Here is a 22,251-nt window from a genome sequence, read left to right on the forward strand (position 1 = left end):
TTTAATTTCACATTTGATTGGATCTATGATTCAATCATTTTGTTGGAGTGCATCAAATCATTCTATGTATTCATCTTTCTTTGCTTTCATTGTTGTAGATTTGGAGTTTCATAACATTATATTCAGACAAGATGCTTTTCATTATTTCAGTCTTTTAAAATAGTTATAACTTTTTTAGGTGTTCTTATAGCTTTGGTGGTATAATGGGTTACATATTCAGCTGCTAATAAAAAGATCAACAGTTCAAATCCACCATTCACTACTTGGGAGAAAGATGAGACTATTTTACTCTTATAAACAGTGAGAGTCTTAGAAACCCAAAGGGGCAATTCTCCCCTGTGTTATAGAATCACTATGAGTTAGTATGGACTCAATGTCTGTAAATGAGCATGTAATCTATTCTGGAAGACAATCCTTATGAGCTGGAGAAAATGGATAGCATTCTGTTGGTGAGGAGAATATATAAAAATGTATATGTTGTTGAGGAGCCGATGGGAGACAACATGGCGGTTTCGCCGTGAGGACCCGTCAAGGGATGAAAATAGATGTGCCTGGAAGCAGATGTTTCAGTTTCTCTGCATAACATCTTTTGCCATACCATCTGATACACATATCTTGGTCCACCATGGCAGTAGCAGCAGTAACATGGACACTGTCAAACAGAACTGCCCTGAAACATTTCTTATCAATTCGAAATGGAATTTTATGCAGTGTTTGTCATCAATCTACACCGCCTCTCCCAGATGACTATAATTGCAAGGTAGAGCTTGCTTTGACATCAGATGGCAGGACAATAGTACGCTACCACCCTCCTGTGGACATTCCATATGAACATACGAAACCTATTCCTCGGCCAGATCCTATGCATAACAGTGAAGAAACACATGATCATGTGCTGAAAGGTAGATTAGAAATGAAAGATCAGCCCCTTCAACAAGGACCGATGATAGAACAACTTAGCAAAATGTTCTTTACCATGAAGCACCGTTGGTATCCTCATGGGCAGTATCACAGACATCGTAAGAAATTGAATCCTCCAAAAGACAGATGATTTCGAGGTTCTCATTAGGAATCATAGAGAAATGTTATCTTTTGCCTCATTTGTCACTTGAGAAAAGTATCCGATGTAGTGCCTACTATGTTACAAATAAAATAATTTTTAAAAATTAAAAAAAATATATGTGTTGTTTTGGTTCAACTAGCTTACAGTTTTAAGTTCTCAGTGGCCTTAGTGATCTTCCTTTCAGATGTTCTGTCCAGAACTGAAAGAGGAGAGCTGAAATCCCCTATTATTATTGTGGATTTGTCTATTGAGCCTCTCATATGAGTCAGCGCCTGTTTCATGTATTTTGGAGCATTGCTGTTTGGTGCATATATATATCTATATGGTTTTTGCCTTCTTATTAGGTTGATCCTTTTATTACTATGTAATAGTAATAAATAGTATTACTATGTAAGAGTAATAAATAGTATTACTATGTAATAGTAATAAATAGTATTACTATGCAAGAGTAATAAATAGTATTACTATGTAAGAGTAATAAATAGTATTACTATGCAATAGTAATAAATAGTATTACTATGCAATAGTAATAAATAGTATTACTATGTAAGAGTAATAAATAGTATTACTATGTAATAGTAATAAATAGTATTACTATGTAATAGTAATAAATAGTATTACTATGTAATAGTAATAAATAGTATTACTATGTAATAGTAATAAATAGTGTTACTATGCAATAGTAATAAATAGTGTTACTATGTAATAGTAATAAATAGTGTTACTATGCAATAGTAATAAATAGTGTTACTATGCAATAGTAATAAATAGTGTTACTATGCAATAGTAATAAATAGTGTTACTATGCAATAGTAATAAATAGTGTTACTATGCAATAGCAATAAATAGTGTTACTATGCAATAGCAATAAATAGTGTTACTATGCAATAGCAATAAATAGTATTACTATGCAATAGCAATAAATAGTATTACTATGCAATAGTAATAAATAGTATTACTATGCAATAGTAATAAATAGTATTACTATGCAATAGCAATAAATAGTATTACTATGTAATAGTAATAAATAGTATTACTATGTAATAGTAATAAATAGTATTACTATGCAACGTCCTTTCTCTTAGAGCAGATTTGGGTTTAAAATCTACTTTATGTCCTGTCACTTTTGTCACCTTTATCTTTCTTGTTGACTAGGTTCATGGAATATTTTTTTTCTATCCTTTCACTTGAAGTCTGTGTTTTTATGTATAAAGAGTGTTTCCTGCCACCAGCAAAAGAATGGATCATTAAAAAATTCTATTCTGCTGCTCTCTGTTTCGCAGGGAGGGCTTTGTTTATTTCTATCATTTTTAGTCAACACACGTGTCTTCTTTATTCATTTTGCTATTTGTTGTTCTTGGCTTTCTTGTGATTCACCATTTTGTTTCCTTCCTTCTTTTTATTCTATGTATTTTTTTCTTAAAGGAAACATTACGTTGAATGACTTAAAATTGTGATATTTAGCATATGAACAGCAGACAGCACACCGCTGGAGAATGTTCAATATATTTAGAATATGCTTCCCTCTTCCTCACTTCTGTTGATGAGTTTCCATGAACATCAGTGCACACTCTGTATTCAATGGGCTTGCTCTGCACCTACTTCTTACAATCTTCATATTTTACTGGATGTTTCAAAATATTTGTGAAAAAATTGCATGATCTTTCCATTTCATTTATCCATAAACTTTTTGAAATCCACTCATATTGTTTGCAGGATCATGTTTGAAAGATTATTCTCTAAAAACATCATGTATTTCATCTTTATAATTGCTTGTGTTGTTATTGTTTGTATATTTGTTTTTTGATGTCTCTCTTTTATTCCTCATGTGTAACTCAACTCGCTGCTATCGAGTTGATTCCAACTCACAGGGACCCTGTCAGAATGGGCCGAACAGCCCCTGTGAGTTTCTGAGACTGTCATTGTGGATGGGGTTAAAATGTTTGGTCTTTCTCTTGAGGAGTAGCTGGTTTCTTGTGTTTCTCCGCTTGTTTCCTAAGTTTTTTGGTTCCAATGTGCTGTTTCCTTTCTTTAACCATATCTTCGTCCTTGTTTAATTTTTTTCTTAAATGGCCTCCATACAAGACAAATATTTCCTATTCTTCATGTTTTCCTTTAGATTGCTCCTTCTCTAGTGATTTGGCTCATTTTAAAATACCTTAAAGCCAGTTTTAAATTCTGCTTTCTTACTCTTTTTTTTCTAGAAAACTCTCTGCTTATATCTGACTTGGCTCCATTAGGCTGCGGGAAATGGAGCCCTCGTGGCACAGTGGGCTGTGCCTTGGGCTGCTCACCATGAGGTCAGCGGTGCAAAACCACCAGCTTATTTGCTGGGGAAAGCTGAGCCTTTCTACTTCTAGAAAGCCATACAGTCTTGGAAACCCACAGGGGCAATTCTACTTTGTGTTAGAAGGTCACTGTGAGTTGGGATTGACTCCATGGCAGTGAGTTAGGCCAAGGGGAAGGAGCACTGGGGGCAGAGTGGGCTATGCATTGGGCTGCTCACCACGAGGTCAGCAGTTAGGCTACCATCCACTCTGAGACAAAGGTGAGGTTTTCTGCTCTAGTAAATACTTACAGTCTCTGAAATCCAATGGGCAAGTTCTACCCTGTCCTACACGGTCACGATGAGTTGACATCTAATTAATGGGAGTGGGTGAGTAATACTTCGGTGTCACTTGCAGGTAAGGTTTGGGTTACTAATACAAAGTCAGTGGTTCAAACCTATCAGCCACTTTTTTGGGAAAAGATGAAGCTGTCTGCACCTATAAAGATTTACAAAGTCTCAGCAACCCTGGCAGGGAACATTATGAGTTAGATGGAACGGGGGGCAGTGGGTTTGGTTTGAGTTTTTAAAAATTTTCTACTAGGAACCACACTGCAGGACACTTTCCCCCTCAGCGTTTTTGTCTCTTTTTAGCACCAATTTAGCAGTTGTGGGCATTTGTCTTCTAGAGTTCAAGATGCATGGATGGAGGATTGTCTGCTTGCAGCCCCTGCCACAAGCTGCAGTGTTCAGCTCTTCTATGGCAAAAGTGGGGACCCTCTCTTCTCCCAGAGTAGCTACAGGGACAGTGAATTATTTAATGCAGCTCTTGCAGCTAAAATCTCTGAAATTCTCATCAAACAATCTGTTCCTGCATAGGCCTGGGAAAGAAGGTAGAGGAAGGCACTGATAGGACTCACTTGTAATTGCTAAAGGGCGTCCTTTAGAGTGCCACCCTGCTGGGTATAAATTGAGCCCTGCGAGACACAGGAGGGGGCATCTGACAAAGAGCTAGAGCCAGGGTGGAGTGTATTCTCTAGGCCCCAAGATCCCTGCACAGTGAGCATCCTTGATCCGGAAGACGGCTGTGACTTCAGACAGCAGCAGAATCAGCAGTCAAAGCACGAGAACCTGAGTGCGGACTTCCCAGCCCACAGAGCAAGCCCAGCGGTGTGCTTGGGGCGGGAGGCCGCCTTGTGGAATGGGATGCCTCTGGATACTTAGTTAGAAGAGCTGGACTCGCTGACCCAACGAGGTGGAGTTGAGTGCGTTCGGTTTGCGGGTTAGTGGACTGGGGTCCCTCTGGGCACTTCTTTTGGGAAGCTGTTTTTGCTGACTCGTGGAGCACGAGGTGAATGTGTTTTGGTTGAATCTAACAGTGAGGTGGCATGCTCCTCAGTCATCTATTACCAACCCTGGGAGAACTTTGTAACAAGTCTTGACTGAGCACTGTGTCCTCAGCATTTCCCACTTGAACTACAACCTGTTAAATCCCTTAATCAACCCTTTAATCATGACGGTTGTCCCCGAGTTCTGTGTGACCCTTGCCCTGAATTCTAATGCCTCGATGAAAAAGTTGAGAGAGTTGTTTGAGAGAGTTGAACACAGCGTTGCACTGTGGGCGGAAGTCAGCCTTCCTGCTCTGTGCTGCCCGTCTGCAGGGCCACCCTCACTGTGGCGATTTTTCAGCTCCTGCTGGGGCTCATTCCTATCTTCTGGAGTTTTGATGGGATTCCATAGAACTCTCTTGCATCACCAATCTTCTTTCTCCCCCCTCCCCCCAAGTGGACAGTCCACCAAGTGCCAGTCTGTCTTGTCCGACAACCAGTGTTTGAAGTCATCATGAGAAAAGATGGAGGGATCAAATAAACCACAAGTCCCGATTTAGACACCAGTTGCCACCGAGTCATCTTCTACTTGCGGTGAACCCATGTGTGCCAGAGTAGAATTTTGCTATCTAGTGTTTCCAATGGCCTTTTTTTTTCAGAAGGAGATCCCCAAACCTTCCTTCCAAGGTGCCTCTAGGTACACTTTAGCCAGATGCAGCCACATCTGTAATGACTTGTACCACGCAGGGACTCCAGAAATAGAGAGTAAGAGGCTTTATTCAGAGAGACCTTTTGCAAGAGTGCCGGATGAACTATTGCAATAGGCAGAAAACTCTAACCCTGTCAGCAAGTGTGTCAGGAGTTAGCCAGAAAATGTTTTTTCTTCTATAGAGATGAGTCAATACAGCTAGAGAGAATGTGGTGTGGGAAAGTGAGATGACAGGGTGTCAAGGTCAAATAGTAAATCAGATGATTTTAGTGCTCAGGGCAGCCTATTGTCAGGAAGGATGCTTCACAGGGGGCTGCCTGCTGGATCAAGCTGAGGGTAACCAATGCTCTAGCACCTGGGCAGGAGAGAGACTTACGTTTGTTTGGCAAGCATTTTTCCCGATAGGATCATGTAGTTCATATGTAGTCAATTCGATGGGAAATTGGTAGGTCTTTGTTTAGTCTTGTCATAGGTAAATCGAGAGATCAACCAGTCTTCACTGAGTCACGTGAGGAAGGATGATCTTCGCAGCAAATCATTTTTGTAGACACAGAAGGTGAAGGGGATTCTTATCTTTCAGCGTTTGCCAGGGCAGCAAGGTGCAGGGACAGTGTGACCTGGTGAGGGGCCAGAGGAGGGAGAAGTTATGCACACCTGCAGCCACTCGCACTCTTCCTGCCCACACACTTGTTTGTTAATGCACACGCCTCTTGCGCCTTTGGACCTATTGCTAAGAGGTGTCTCACAGACTTCTCATCTCCCTGTTCGAAAGAATCCTTTGACTGACTCGTTTTAATTTCACCTTTGAGGTTGACAGTGTTATCTGAGGAGTCCCTGGCTGAAACAGGGCTAACCCTGGTTATAGGTAAACTACCGTATATACTCGAATATAAGCAGACCCGAGTATAAGCCGAGGTACCTAATTATTACCAGGAAAATCAGAAAAACTGATTGACTCAAATATAAGCCTAGGGTGGAAAATGCAAAAGCTATTGGCGAGTTTCAATAATAAAAACAAAAGAAAATAAAAATACTAAAAATTGAGACATTAGTGGGGTAATGTATTTAAATATTTATTTTAAATAAAAACATAAATAAAAGGACAAGTCATATACCATTAGTAAACCAGCACAGAAAGTGGAAAATAGTTTCAACAAAAACAATAAGATATCAACAATGATATCTTAAGAGTACTATTCCCTGAGTTCAATCAGCAACCAAGCTAAAATATGGAGTTAAAATCCTTCAAAATTGGATTCCTCATCATCATCCGTATCCCAATGCAGAGCTTCAGCTGGTGTGAGGTCATCATAGACACTGTCCTCACTGAGATCGCTGTCATCACCATCACTGCTGTCATTTTCATACAAAGCGCAGTCTTCACTGCCATCCATGGCATTGCTAATACTACATTTCTGGAAGGCACGACGTACCATGTCTTCTGGAATGTCTTCCCATGCATCTCGAACCCACTTTGCTATTAACTCTATGTCAGGCTTCATGAGATTTCCTCCTTTCGTTAGTCGGGCTCGACCAGATGACATCCATTCATGCCACTGACCCGTGTATAAGCCGAACCCCAGTTTTTCAGCACATTTTTTGTGCTTATACACGAGTATATATGGTATGTCACAATGAAAGAGTTCATTCTCATCAATACTATGTGTGTGAACCAGTTTTTGTGCTGAGACATTGAACTTGATCATTGTTAATGGCTTTAGAATGTAGCCATTGAAACCTATTCATTTACAGATGCGAATACTGAAATCCACGTAAGTGAAATGACTCACTATGGGTAATTGATGCTGCAGTGGAGATTGAGCCTAGGTCTATATCAGAGCACATCCTAGATCCTAGGACCTTAGAATGAAGGTTCTGTTTCGCTGCTCCACCTCCTCCTCCTGCCTTTGGCTTCCTTAAATAGCATTCTTTGAATTATAATTTTGGATACATCACAAGGTTACTCCAGGAATTCATAAAAATATAATGATTTTACATCTTGACCTTTTTTGTATTGTTCATATTTTCCCCTCTATTATGCTGGGAAGTAGAAGGGGAAAATGTAGTTCATGTTCTCCAATCATCACACGGTCATTTATACGCTAAATGCATTCTGCTAGCTGTTTGACGTTGATGGATTCAGATTTATTCTAAATGAGCCTGGCATTCATTACCATGTAAACATATGTTATCGTTGGTGTCACCCTCCAGATCTCTTTGATTGGTCCCCACTGGACACCAGCAAACTGCCTAGGCCTGTGTTGCTTCCAGCTAAAGCTCCAGATGTTGCTTTTCTTGCATCAGGAAGATCACATTTTAGCTAAAAGAATATTTTCTTTCACAAAAGAAATACCGGTAAATCAGTGGAAAGCAATGGGGTTCACATACTGATCAACAGAAGGGAGCCTCTTAAAATGTTGACTGCTCACTCATCTGCATTGACTTACAGATGCTTATTTCTGTCCTGGTGTTCAGAGACTCCATGGGACTGAATCACACATTTAATTCTGCTCAATATTTTTCTACCAGTAATACAGGTGCTACTCTGGATACTTTTAGAAATACTCGAGTAAGAACTCCATTGTTCTAACAATAAAGTCCTGTGTGTGGATGTCTTTGTATTAAGGCTTGTTGAACACACACACATCATGCATACATTCAAACATCAATGTAAGATGTAAAATATAATGCTATTTTCATGGATTGAATTGTGTATCACAAAAATATGTGTCCACCATGATGGGCCATGATTCTCAGTGAATTGGTAGGTAGGTAGTGATCTAGTCATCATCCATCATGAGACCTGATGTGCTCAGCCCATCAGTTGTAAAGGGATTACCCTCGTTGACTATAGACCAAGGGATGTGAATGGTATTGCCGTCTTGTGGAATGCATTGAAAGGTGGGTTCTTGCAGATGCAGGGTTAGGTTAAAGTTTAATACCTTATCCTTGGATCTTCCTTTTGATTCATTTTAAATGTGTTCTCGTTTTTAATATTTTCTACCTTCTTTTTAATTGGGGTTTTTCTCTGTTTCATTTTGATATCGTTAGTTAAAACATGTTTCTGTCTATGAAAGCCAGGAAAGGTAAATCTGAGAGACAGTAAGTGGATTAATAGTTTCTCGGGGATCTGGCAGGTGCTGTTGGCAGGAAATGAGGAGACCGTGGTGATGAGTACAAGAACGAAGAAAGTGTTCTAAAACCGATCACGGTGATGATTGTACAACTGTACTTGGTTTGATGGAACTATTGAATTGCAGGCATGTGAATTATATGCCAATAAAGCTGCTAAAATGTAAAGGGATTAGAGTGAGATGCACTATCCTTACTCAGGTCATAGCCTGATCCAATGTAAGGAGAGTTTCCCAGGGTGTGGCCCTTTTTGTTTAAGTCCTAAGAACTGAAGGAGAGAGAAGCAAGCAGAGAAGAAGGGATCTGAGTGGCGTGTGAGCATGCCATTTGTATCCAGAGTTAAGGAGCCGAGATCTTAGATTCAGAGGAATTTGGTGCTGAGACACATGGAAATCTTCAAGGAATGTCAGGCCTACAGATGTTGAAGAGTCAGACTTTCTCTCAGAGCCAACAGAGAGATAAAGCCTTCCCTTTGAGTTGGCCTCCTGAATCTGAACTCCCAGGCTCCTAAACTGTGAAAGAATACACAGAGATACCACCAAAAAGAACTAGTCAATATTCCATCAGTTTAAGAGGTAGCATAGGAGCAAGAACCAATGGTACTGATGGAAGAAGTTCAAGCTGCACTGAATGCGTTAGCCAAAAACAAGCTCCAAGAATTGATGGAACACTGATGGAAATGTTTCAACAAGCTGATAAAGCACTGGGAGCACTCACTTGTTTCCTCCAGGAAATTTGGAAGGTAGCTTACTTGGTCAAGTGACTGGAAGAGATCCATATTTGTACCCATTCCTAAGAAAGATGACCCAACACAATGCTCAAACTATAGAACAATGTCATTGATATTACATGCAAGTAAAAGTTTGCTGAAGATCATCCAACAATGCTTGGAGTAGTACATTGACAGCGAATTTCCAGAAGTTCAGGCCAAATTCAGAAGAGGATGTGTAACAAGAGATAACTGCTGATAATATATGGAGTTTGACTTAAAGCAGAGATACTAGAAAGATGTTTACTTGTGTGTTTTTTTTCACTATGCAAAGGCGTTTGACTGTGTGGGTCATGATAAACCAAGGATAACCTGGAGGAGAGTATAAGTTCCAGAACACTGTATTGTGCTCATGAGGAACTTGTACATGGCTCAAGAGGCAGTTGTGTAAACAGAACAAAGAAATGCTGCCTGGTTTAAAATCAGGAAAGGTGTGTGTCAGGGTTGTATCCTCTGACCATACCTGTTCAATCTGTGTGCTGAGCAAATCATCAGAGCACCTGGAATATCTCAAGAAGAACGTGACACAGGCATTGGAAGAAGCCTTGTTAATAACCTGAAGAGTGCAGATGACCCAACCTTGTTTGCAGAGAGTGAAGAAAACTTGAGGCACCTACTGATGAAGACTAAACATTGTAACCTTTAATATGGATTATGACAATGCAAAGAAGACCAAAATCATCACAACTGGATGAATAGTTGGCATCATGACTTATCATTGATTTTATCTCCACATGTATTCTTATTTTCCCTACTCAGATATGAATTTCTGGTATATTTTCTGTATTTCCTTGTATGCCCAACAGAACATGGTTGGTAGATAGCATGTTATTATGCATGCCTCTGTTTTTTCCAGTATGTAGAAATGTAGCAATACAGCAAAACAATTAAACCATAGAAACAAAGCAGAAGGAAAAGTAAAAACAATTTCCTGAGAGGAAATTAATCACATTTGTACATTCAGTGTCAATATTTAGCCTTCAACTTCTCCTTTTTTTCATACTATAAATACTGCTTTAGAAATGTTATCTACATATTTTTTAATGACAAAAGGTGCTCTGACATTTATATAACTATTTTTAATTGGAACCAAAGAACCACTAATTTATTAGGCAAATATATATTAGGCAAATGTTTTTCTAATCACTTTGACAAAAACTGAGAATACTGGAGTTAGACAAATGAAAGTGGTCTCTACGTTCATATGCTTATATATGATAAGGAAAGCAAATATTAATCAAATAATCATCTTGATGGACTTAAAGAGCTAAGTTGAGCAAAGTGTACCATGTAAAGAAACCACAACCTATACTTGCATCCTATTTTAAAAAGTAATCTACCCTGGGGTAAGGGGTTGGAAGATATATGCTCCCTGGGAAAGAGAATTCATTTCTAAATGAAATATGTAAGAAAGATTAAAAAAATAGTTCTTACTGCCATCAAGTGAATGCTGACTCAGAGGGACCTCTGTGGGTTTCTGAGACTGTGACTCCATACAGGAGTAGAAGCCCAGTCTTCCTCCTCATGAGCTGCTGGTGGTCTCGAACTGCCAACTGTGCACATCGAAGCCCAACCTGTAACCATTACACCACCAGCTCAAGCATAAGAAACAAAACATTGAACAAATTTAGAGATTTTTACCTTCAACAGTCTTCAAGAAATGTTACTGGACTTTTATCAAGTCTTTCACATGATAAAATTATACCAAATTACCTTAAAGTCAAAGAATCCTACAGTTAGATAGAATCTTGAAGTCTATGGAAATCCTCTATTCAATACAGAAACACGCTTTAAGATGACTTCATCTCAAAGCTTAAAAAATGTTATATTGCCTAGAGGATTTTCTAAACTGATTATTACATTATTAAATACCTACCATATACGGACTCACCATATACTGACTCCAATTACACATTTTTATCCTTTTTTTCTTATTAATTTAACACCATCATACATCACTTACCACACCTCATATATTTTTTTCAGAACGGTTCTTTATTCTTCCCCAAACATTGCCATGTGTTTCTGTCTTTTGCCACATTGTTTCCTCCACTTGAAAGATAGCTTTCCAAGATGTCTGCCAAATGTATACTTATTCTTTAGAGAACAATTAAAATATCACATAGTTATCAAACTTTCCAAATTCGATCACCTCATCTCCTCTACTATGACAGTTGAAAATAGTTTTTTTAAGCAATAATACTTACTATAGCTTTCCTTACATTAATAATAGTTTGTCAAGGATAAAAATTAAGAAGCAGAGTCCTCAGGATGAGTCTTCTGTTTATTTAGCAAAATTTTCTTGAGTCTCCATTTTGGTTGTACAAATATAACCCTTAAGTTAAAGTTGGGAAGCCAAAGAAAAAAAATACAAACAAATAAAAAACCTCAATGTTTATTTCATATAAATAAAAAGGTACTTCGATGATTAAGAGGCAAGTCCAATAGGAGGAATGTGAAAGTAAAGGACAAAAAGGTTTAAGACAGCTTCAGGGGAGACATCTGTTACTACTTCATCATGATGGCCTTCAGCAAATTTAAGAACTGATTTAGAATTTCCTCTATTGTAATGATTTACTGTATTTAATCACTCCCTCCATTGTCTATGCTCAGAACATGTAGGAGATGGTTTTTAGGAGTTGTTAGGTGGCTCATAGTGGTTCCCACACACAGTAACATTATGTGCAGCAGAACCAAACCCTGGCCGTATCCTGTGCCATCCTTTCAATTGTGGTTATGCGTGAGCCAATTGTTGCAGCCACGGTGTCAATCCATCTCAATGGAAGTCTTCCTCTTTCTCAATCCTCTCAGTTGACCAAGCAGAATGCGCTTTTCCAGGTACTGGTCTCTCCGGATCACATGTCTAAAGTACTTGAAATGAAGCTTCACCATGTTGGCTTCCAAGGATCATTCTGGTTGTACTTCTTCCAAGACAGATTTGTTTGTTCCTTTGGCGTCAATACCCTTTACCAGCATTAGAATTAAAATGTGTCGATTCTTTCCAAATCTGCTTTAGTCACTGTTCCACTCTCACATGCACGTCAGGTGATGGGAAATACCGTGGCCTGGGTCTGGTCTACCTTTGCTCCCAAAGGGACATTCTGGTTCTTCAAGACGCAGAAGAGGTCATGCGCAGGAATTTTGCCCAGTGCGGTGCATCATTTGATCTCTTGACTGTTGCTTTAATGAGCATTGGTTGTGGATCTAAGGAAGCTGAACGCCTTGGCAGTTTCTCATTTTTTTCCATTTGTCCTGATGCTATCTATTGACCCAGCTATGCAGATTTTGGTTTTCTTTACACTGAACTGTAATTCATATGGAAGGCTGCAATCATTTGTTTCACAGCAAATGCTTTAAATCCTCCTCACTTTCAAGCAAGTCTGTGTAATCTATATATGACAGGTTGTTAATAAGTTTTCCTCTAAACCTGGTGGTAAATTTTCTTCTTCATGTAGTCGTGTTTCTGTGGTTATTCCACCACTTATCTGAAAGATGTTTACTCATGTTTTTATTGAAAAAGCAAAGATGTTTGACTGTGTGGTCTATCAGAAGAATGGGAATTAAGAACAATTTGTTGTGCTCTGTGGAACTTGTACATGGATCAAGAGGCAGTTGTGCAAGCAGAACAAGGGAATACTGCCTGGTTTAAAATCAGGAAAATTGTGCATCAAGGTTGTATCCTCTGACCATACTTGTTCAATCTGTATGCTGACCAAATAAACAGAGGAACTAGCATATATGAAGAAAAATTCAGAATCAAGAACGCAAGAAGGCTGATTAACAACCAGCAATACGTAGATGGCACAACCTTGCTTGCTGAAAGTGAGGAGGACTTGAGTCACTTGCTGATGAAGATCAAGGATGGCAGCTTTCAGTATGAATTAGGACCCAAAGTACAGAAGACCAAAATTCTCACAACTGGACCAACAGGTAACACCCTGATAAGTAGAGAAAAGGTTGACGCTGTTAAGGATTTTATCGTACTTGAATCCACAATCAATGCTCATGGAAGCAACAGTCAAAAGGTCAAAGGATACCTTGCATTGGGTAAATCTGCTACACAAGACCTCTTTAGAGTATGGAAAAGCAAGGATGTTACTTCAGGGACTGAGGTGTGCCTGACGCAAGCCAATGGCCTCATATGCAAGTGAAAGTTGGACATTGAATGGAGAAAAGTGAAGGAGACTTGGTGCACTTCTATTGTGGTACTGGCAACAATTACTGACTTCCAAATGAATAAATAAATCATTCTTGGAAGAAGCACAGCCAGAATCCACCTTCGAGGCAAGGATGGTAAGATTTCATTTCCTGTACTTTGGACGTATTGTCAGGGGAGACCAGGCCCTGCAGCAGGACTTTAGCTTGGCAAAGTAGAAGGGCAGTGAAAAAGAGAAAGGCTCTTAAGGAGATGGATTGGCCCAGTGCCTGCAACGATGCACTTAAGCAGAGGAAACATTGTGTGGATGGCCCGGGACCGTGCCTGTTTTGTTGAGCACTGAGTTGCCATGGGTTGGCCCCTATGCGATGGCACCTAAGGACAACTCGGATGATTTGCTCAGCATCCAAATGGAATCAGCGTGGTGAGAGGCTGCAACCCTGATGCACAGCTTTCCTGATTTTAAACCATGTAATATTCCCTTTTTCTGTGCAGACAACTCCCTCTTGTTCCACATAGAGGTTCCACATAAGCACAAGAAAATGTTCTGGAGTCTACACTCTTCCCAATTCGATACATAGTTCGTGATGGTCTACACAGTCAAATGGATTTCTTGAGTCAATGAAACATAAATAAGCATCTTTCTAGTATTTTCTGCTTTTAGCCAAGACCAATCTGACTTTGGTAATGATATCCTTTTTGAATCCAGTTTGAGTTTCTGGCAGCTCCCTGTCCATGTACAGTGGAACTGTTATTTGATTTTTGTTGAATGTGGTGTTAATGATATTATTATATAATTTCCACATTCTATCGGGTAACATTTCTTTGGAATGGGTACAAATATGGAGGTCATTCAGTCCATTGGCCAGGTAGCTATCTTCTAAATTTTCGCCATACATGAATGAGTACTTCTAGGGCCTCGTCAGCTGTTGAAATATTTCAATTGGTGTTCCATCAGTTCCTAGAACCTTGCTTTGGCCTAATGCCTTGAGTGCTGCTTGGATTTTTTCCTTAAGTACCATTAGGTTTTGATGATATTTTCCTTAAGTAGCTCTAGTTTTTTATGGTATTTGCTGATGATTAGTTTTTGGATGGTTGAATGTTGACCAATTCTTTTTGACATAGTGACTCTGTATTCTTTCCATCTTAGTGCAGTGTATTGTCCATAGACTTTTTCAGCTCAAGGCTTGCATTTTTGCTTCAGTTCTTTCAGTTTAAGATGCACCAAGTGTGTTCTTCTTTTTTGGTGTTCTTGTTAGGTTTCTTGGGTGAGAAATACCTCAGTCCTTGGCTTCACAAGAGAAAGAATTCGCTCAGAAGCCTGATTTGTGATCCAAGTGAGTTGTATAAAGGACAGAAGAAGTTGCAGGTTTTACACAGGCACCTCAGGGCACTTCACATCGACACGTGGAGACCTGAGGCCAGAGGAGACCACCACACGCAGAGTGGTTTGAGAAAAAGAAGAGGCGGTGGGCTTGGGATTCTGGCCTTTGCTGGGAGGCGAGGTTGACAGTTCTGGCTGACCCTATTGGCTAAATTACGCTCACCTGGCCCAGATTGGGGCCCATCCAGGTGTACTGCCCACCAAGGTGTACCACTCCTTCCTGGCTAGCAGCCTGAATTTTGGAGCATGCTCAAAGGACACCCTGGTCCCTGTTCTGACTACCTAACACTCTAACACCATGTCTTTGCATGTTTCATTATATTACTTTACTTTATCTTCTTGATCTGCCCTTTGAAATTTTCTGTTCAGCTCCTTTTTTCTCTCTCTTTCCATTTGCTTTATTTTCTCTACAATTAAGAGCAAAATCCATGGTCTCTTTTGAAATCCGCTTTCTTTTCTTTCTTTCATGTCTTCTTAATGACCCTTTGCTTTCGTCATGTATGATCTTCTTGATATCATTTCACAACTTATCAGGTTTTCTGTCATTAGTGTTCAGTGAGTGTGGTAGTTATATAATTGTTTGTCAATTTGAGAGGATTATGAACGAAGGGCTGGTGTCTAGTCTGTCAATCAGATGATAGCTAATGAGGCCTCTGTGTGGGCATGGCCTTCTCCTGAGGATTCTGGGAACTCCAGTGTTCCTCCTTGGAGACAGGAAACACTGCCTCTCTCTGCTGACTCCCAGAGAGGCATTCTTGTTGACAAGCCACATGGAGACAGGCTGATGGCAGTCAGAGCCTTGGAGCTGAAGGGACCATGTGGAGACCCTGGCCAGTGCTGAGATGCCTCTACTGCCACTGGATCCACAAGACTTTTTACCCACTGGCTTGTGATCTTCCCGCATTCGGCTTCATTGCATGTGTTTTGTGACTCTGAAGAGGGCTTTATAGATTGGTATCAGACATGTGGACTGATATCAGACTTATGGACTTCTTCTGGACTGGGCTGGGCTGCTTTCTCAATATTCAACTGCTCTTATATATAAAGCTCTTTCTTATACACATATGAGTGTATTTATTAATTTTTTCTCTGGTCTACCCAGACTAACACAGTGAGTCAAATCTATTTTTTGTATGGTCTCAACATTCAGATGAGATATACTTAAGGCTATATTTTGAGTCTTATGGACTTGCTTTGATTTTCTTCAACTTCAACTTACAAATGAGGAATTGATGCTCTGTTCTACCATCATGGTTGACCCTTGGCATCATTTTGGTGGCTGATACTGAGCTTTTCAATCATCTCTTCCTACAGATGTAGTCAATTTGACTTCTGTGTATCACATCTGGAGGGGTCTACATCTATTATCACTATATGTATTATTGGAAAAAGGTATTTGAAATGAAGAAATCATTGGTCTTGCAAAGTTCCAGCCTGAGGTCTTCCCCTTCATTTCTGTGACTGAGTTTTGATTACTTTCAGACTGAAGAAATTGATAGACTTCTTTAATTCCTTCATCTTTAGCTTTCATGGTTCATGGATAATTTTGAATAATAGTTGTATGAACTGGATTTCCTTGTATAAATAGATAGATGTTATCCTATAACAGGTAGCATTATATTTCAAAATAGACCTTGAAATGTCCTTTTTGATGATGGATGTAACACCCTTCCTCTTGAATTTTTATTTCCAGCACAAGGAGCCTTCCGATCATTTGATTCAAAATAGCCAATACCCAATTCATTTCAGCTCACTAAATGCCTAGGATATCAACCTTTATACATTCAATTTCATTTTGGATTGCTTCCAATTTTCCTAGATTCATACTTCATAAGATCTAGGAAACAACAGCAGGTTTTATATTTAGGTGAATGTATTTATTTACTTTATGTATTTAATGTATTTATATTTAGGTTAATGTAGAGTCATGAAAAGGGCATGATTTCAGGACATGTGTGGGAAGGGAAATCCGTGAAAACAAGAGTTGGCAAGATGTTTTACCTCTAAACAAAACTCCATTTTAAGAAGACATTCTGAGTGATGCTGGCGTTCTTCACATGGGATAGGATATTCTAAAATTTTATTAAAATTAAGGAATAGCTCTCAAATGAGATAAACTGTAATATCCCACTTTGGGGAGGTTTCTGGGTAGAGTGTAATTTAAAAATTATTTACATATATTGTTTGTGCCATATCAATTTTGCTAAAGTTTGTATGTTCTCTTCCATCTAAAAGATAAAAAGTATGGTGTTTATGGGGATTATTAAATGCAACAGCAAGGATCCCAAATGGTTTTAAACGTTGGATGCTGTGCGGACCTGATGTATTGTCTTGTTTCTTGCTAGAGTGAAGTCTTTCTGAAAGCAAGAATATTATCTCATTCACTTTGTGTTCTCCACTACCAGTAAGCATGCTCTGCTCAAAGTAAAGGTCACTACTTTATTGACTTGAGATAAAAGAAAATAAAAGACTAAAGACCTACTATCAAAAGTGCGTGGACGTGTAGCTGGTGCTCATGGAGTCAACAGTCAGGAGAGCAAATGACACATTACCTGGGGGGAATCTGCTGCACAAGATCTCTTTAAAATATTGAAGAGCAAGGATGTCACTTTTAGGATCATGTGTCCTTGATCGAAGCCTTGGCATTTTCAGTCACCTCAGATGCATGTGAAAGTTGAATATTGAATAAGAAAGGCTGAGGAGGAATGGAAGCATTTGAATTAGCGTATTGGTGAAGACTATTGACAATACCATGAACTTCAAAAAGACCAAACAGATCTGTCTTGGAAGAAGGACAGCCAGAATGCTCCTTGGAGCCAAACTAATCAAATTCATATCAACACTCATTTTCACTCTACCCTTACATAGTAATTCACCAAACACACTTATATAAAATAATCGAGATGTAAAAATCTATCACAAAAAATGTGGATTTTGACAAATTAGAAAGCAGTAAATTAGGTTACGAAATGCTCAGCACAATCCATTTAAATGAGTTATTAGCCGAATCACGCAAAGCATTTAGGATTTCTGGGAGAAGTGTATAAATATCTTGAATATTTGTTTGACATTTTCTTCACTGCTTCTTTCTTTCCACACGGCTGCATTTGTTGTTGACCAAAGGCCTTTGGAGGAAAGTTTGCAGCTGAGTCTACGTCTTCTCAAAATCCTTCAGACTGTTTCTATTTTTATAGAGTAATTTTCCATTAACAATAAATCTTCATAATTATTCAACCAGCACAATACTTGCTGGTCACAGTTCAAAATTTGCATTCGAAGACATCTGATGTCTGTCTGCCAGCATTGAATATTAATAAATATGACTGAATATTTATGTCTGATATATTATTGCTTAACTCCCAGTGAACATAATATTAAGGTTATGATCTGCAGAAAAATGTTTTGATAATGTCACACCTAAAAATCTTTTTTTCCCCTAAAAAAGAAAGAAATAATGAATAAAATCAAGGACATCTAGTTTATTTTCCTGCCAATTCTCCTTTCTAGTAGTTGGGCATAGATTTTCTGATAGTGAATCCAGGTGGGCAGGAAGTGATGGTAGAAAGTGCTCGAGTGACTGAGGCTTCTAAGCAACTCAGACTCTAAGCAACTGGACAAGATCTTGGCCCCAGCTTACTGCCAGATTCCTAGTCAGCTAAAGCCAGGCAGTATCATGGTTCCTGAAACCCCAAGCAAGTTCTGCATCTAGTACTTTCTCTACAGTCAGGAAGGCTGTGTGTGGTTGACTTTTCCCTTGCCTCCTTTATGAGAGAATTTCACCAATTTTTGGGGAATTTATAACTGGAAGATTTATCACCCCCATTCATGTTTTGAATATTGTAGCACTGGCTGTGCAGTAGTGTGACATGTTCTCCGTTTAGGAGTTAATTGGCTAAATAATTGCTGTGCTATAGGTCAGAGGACACAGTGATTGTGGAAGGTGGTCAGTGAGGCTCTCACAAAGGAGAATTGAACTGATGGTAAAGCTGCAGCTCAGAAGTTGGTCTTAGGACTGGATGCCTGTGTACTTTCATTATTTTAGAAAAATGCTTTTCTGCAATGAAACATGTTAAGATAGGGTTACCTGCTGGCCCTTACGTGGATGTAACCTTAGGGAGAGCTCATTTCTCTGTTAATCACTGTATCCCTTGTGCCCAGAACAGTGCCTGGCACAGAGTAGCTGTAGATTATAGATTTGCTGGGTGAACTCAACAATCTTTTCCATTCTGCTGCAGACTGGAACCAGAAAATCCAGCACTAATTATTTAATTCTAATTTAGTTTAGGATAAAAAAACAAAGCAAAACAAACAACAATCCCACTGCCACCGAGTTGATGCCAACTCATAGCGACCCTACAAGACAGGGTAGAACTGTTCCTGTGTTTCTGAGACTGTAACTCTTTACAGGAGTAGAAAACCCCGTCTTTCTCCTACAGAGTAACTGGTGGTTTTGAACTGCTGAGTGTAGGATAATTATCTTTAAAATTTGTGTGTCCCAACATCGGAGTATAGGAGATTGTATAATAGCATCAAATCCTTCAGGATGAAAAGTTTGGAAGCAGTCTCTCTCTCTCTCTCTCTCTCTCTCTCTCTCTCTCTCTCTCTCTCTCTCTCTCTCTCTCTCTCTCTCTCTCTCTCTCTCTCTCTCTCTCTCTCATTCTTTTTCTTTTCTATCTATTTTTACGTAGCCCTCCCCTTTGCACAATCTGTCTACCTCCTTCCCTTTCCTGTCACCCTGCCTCATTTCCCTTCCTTCCTTGTCACTGCTGAAAGGTCCATCTTTGTTCAAATGTGTCCCCCGCCCCTGCACAACTTTTGCTATTCTCTTAGGATGTATTCCTAAAAGTACACGAGTTATGAAAAATGAATGTGCTTTTAATTTTTTAATAGTTATTTGCCATTTGTCCTTCAAAGATTCCGCCTCTTTTTATAGTCACTTTAACCATAGACTCTTAATTATTCTCTGGTTCTAAGTTACGTATAGCTAGGGTATGGTCATACGAAAAGTTGTGTAGTGGGAGTGTGTGTACAGAGAAGGAGCCCCAAGCGTGGGAGAAGATGATTCACGTAGAGTGGAGTAGCAGGCCATTGGGAAGGAGCCTTGTGGGGTACTCCAAAGGGGTTCATTACTTGGCAGGACAAGCAGGTTTATTAGACTTTTGTGGGGGATTTGGCCAGAAAGGGAGAGTCTAAGAATGGCTACTTTAGAGACGATTTAAAACTACACATTTAGTGTAGGTGGATAAATCATATTAATGCTCTCCACTAGATCCTGTGACTGGTCATGTTCTTAACTCATAGCTACTTTGCTGAGAAGAGTAAGGATTGAGGGCAGGAAATCAAGTGAAAGCGTATAAGCCTTGCCAGGCCAGTCTGAAGGCCTTCCCTCACAAAATTAGAACATTATCCTAAGGATGACAGGGGAAGGAGGCAGGGAAGATGACTCTTGGTACTAGAGGGGAAGAAGCACAGCAAACCACCGTGTCTGTTCGTTTCATTGAGGACATCTCTCGTAGTTTCTGACCCTCTCCCTCAACAAGCACGATGCTCTTCTCTGTGGACCGATTGATCCTTCTGGATTGCCTGTCCGAATTAAGTTGGATACCACACAGGCAAGAAGACAAGGGAACAACCTACTTAAAACCCTGTAAAACAAAATAAAGCAACTTGGCAAGTAAAGAATCTGATAGAAAAAAACTCAGCAAAATGGGAGTAAAAGGGAAATTTCTCAACGTAATATAAAAGCCATATATGAAAAAGCATGGTCCCACATCTCACTCCACGGGGAAAAACTGAAAGCGTTACCCTTGTGAAGTGAATGGTAACCAGACAACCATACTCCTTATGACCGCTCTTATTCAACGTTGCACTGTAATTCTTAGCTAGAGTTCCTAGACAAGAAATCTCATGAATGCAGATGATCAAAGAACTAGTGAAACGCTCTCTCTTCACAGATGATACGATTTTATACATAAAAGTGCCCCACATTCAATGACAAAAAAATTGTTGGAAACAATGGAAAGATTCCGTAGTACAGCAGGGTACAGATTCACATACAGCAACCAGCCAGAACCCTGTGTCATGCCAAAGCGCGCTCTGAAAAGGCAAGCAGGAAAATAGGACCATCTACAGCAACCACACGGAAACCGAAATCCTTAGGGATAAGTCCACCCAGAGAAACTAAAGACTCGCCCAGAGAAAACTACGGAACACGATTACAAAAGAATCAAGAGGCATATCTAAACGGGAGAATATTCCATGTTCATGACCATGAAGGCTTAGTATTGTAAAAGTGTCACTACTACTACCCCACTTCCAACTCCCTACCATCAAATCTATTTGAACTCATAGTGACTCTGCAGGACAGGGTTGAACTGCCCCGTGGATTTATGAGACTACAGTTGTGTATGGGACTGTAATCCGCTCTACCACCAGGGCTCTGTAGAATGAAATTATGATCCAGATTCCAATTTTGTTCTTTCAATAAATGAAAAAGCTAATGATGAACTTACCCAGGGTCAGGGAAGAATTTAAGAAGAAGAAAAAAAGTAGGAGGCCTCTCACTGCTCAACTTCAAAACCAATTATATAGTCACGAGTTGATATCAACTTGATGGTATTGAGTGAGTGAGCAGCATCCAGCAATCTGTGGAAGTCTTGGGCCTGTAGATACATCTGCCTCTGTTGTCACGTGGCGTCTTCTCCCGTGTCTGTTTCCCTTTTTTATAAGACATACTCGGAGGAATTAGATTTAAGAACTAATCTACTTAGGCATGACTTCATTAACATAATGAAACAAATACGATTTTCTTCTTGTTCAAAACCTTTTTACTGGGAGGCATTCCATAGTTTAATCACATCAAGCAGTGCTGTTCAACTGCTACCAGTCAGTTTCAAAGCATTCTCTTTCCTCTTGAACCCCTTGATATCAGTTCCTCTTTATGTCCCTCCCCCCTGTCCTCCCCCACTGTATCCTCTCAGGGACCCTTATTCTACTTGCTGTCTCTATAGGTTCTTCAATCCTGGGTTTTATATAATGAAGAACAGAAAAACATATAACAAAAATTCAAGAGGGCTACCCACAATGACAAAATACATCAGAGCTAAACCCCAATATGAAGGAAAAGAAAAAAAACCCCCACAAAATGTTGAAAGCTGGGTCAGGCCCAATGTGTATGGGAGGGATCACCTGACAAGGTTTTAACTGTTCAAGTCAGACTTGTCGTAGTCATCTCTCCAGTGTACTCTGATTGTAACCAGTTCATGCCCACTACTCTACTAGGTCGAGAGAGAAGTCACCAGGGGCGTGTTTCCTGTATAGATCTTACAAATGGATCCTGGGCTCACACTGTCATCTGTAGCCTCTGCAAACCAGAATCTCACATTTTGAGCTGATACTATTTCTTCCTTCGGCTTCCAATGATAAGATTGTCAATTCTTTGGTC

At 39.6% G+C, this 22,251-nt stretch overlaps 1 pseudogene; it reads left to right on the forward strand.

The window, feature by feature from the left end:
• Positions 1-489: 489 nt before the first annotated feature.
• LOC142448988 (large ribosomal subunit protein mL42 pseudogene) lies at positions 490-1,051 on the forward strand (annotated as a pseudogene).
• The last annotated feature ends 21,200 nt before the right edge of the window (positions 1,052-22,251 follow it).

Source organism: Tenrec ecaudatus, chromosome 5 (assembly GCF_050624435.1).
Source record: "Tenrec ecaudatus isolate mTenEca1 chromosome 5, mTenEca1.hap1, whole genome shotgun sequence".
NCBI lineage: Eukaryota > Metazoa > Chordata > Mammalia > Afrosoricida > Tenrecidae > Tenrec > Tenrec ecaudatus.